Source organism: Apaloderma vittatum, unplaced genomic scaffold (genome assembly GCF_000703405.1).
Source record: "Apaloderma vittatum isolate BGI_N311 unplaced genomic scaffold, ASM70340v1 scaffold16337, whole genome shotgun sequence".
In the NCBI taxonomy this organism is placed as follows: domain Eukaryota; kingdom Metazoa; phylum Chordata; class Aves; order Trogoniformes; family Trogonidae; genus Apaloderma; species Apaloderma vittatum.
Window position 1 is genome coordinate 1,363 of NW_009726836.1, and position 365 is coordinate 1,727.

The 365-nt window shown below is 54.2% G+C and overlaps 1 protein-coding gene across 1 annotated transcript in view; it reads right to left on the reverse strand.

The window, feature by feature from the left end:
- Window positions 1-365, reverse strand: part of LOC104276960 (deleted in malignant brain tumors 1 protein-like) — a gene marked incomplete at both ends in the record, with an annotated part of 15,055 nt that overhangs the window by 1,350 nt on the left and 13,340 nt on the right. The window lies entirely within an intron of this gene.

The window sequence follows — 365 nt, forward strand, 5'->3', positions numbered from 1 at the left end:
AGAAAGGAGGATGGGACAGGGTAAGAGGTCCCCCCCCCCCAAAAAAAAAAACCAAAAGGAAATAAAAAACATCCCCAAACAAGAAGCCAGAGTGCAAAGAGAGAGTCATTATGGTGTGTCCCCACTCAGGAAGGGATGCAAGCTCCCCAGCCCTTCAGAGAAGTGTGGCCGTAGGGATGAACTTCAGTTGCACCTTCAAACCTGAAAATGGTGGTGCCTCCTCCATGCAAGCGAGAGGACCAGGCAATGGACAACAGACTGGGGATGGGGGCGGGGGGTGGTCCCCTCCAGACAGGGCTTGGCTCACTTAGTGCCGAGGGGAGGGGAGGTGTGGTGGTGTCTGCGAGGTGTTGGTTATAGAATCA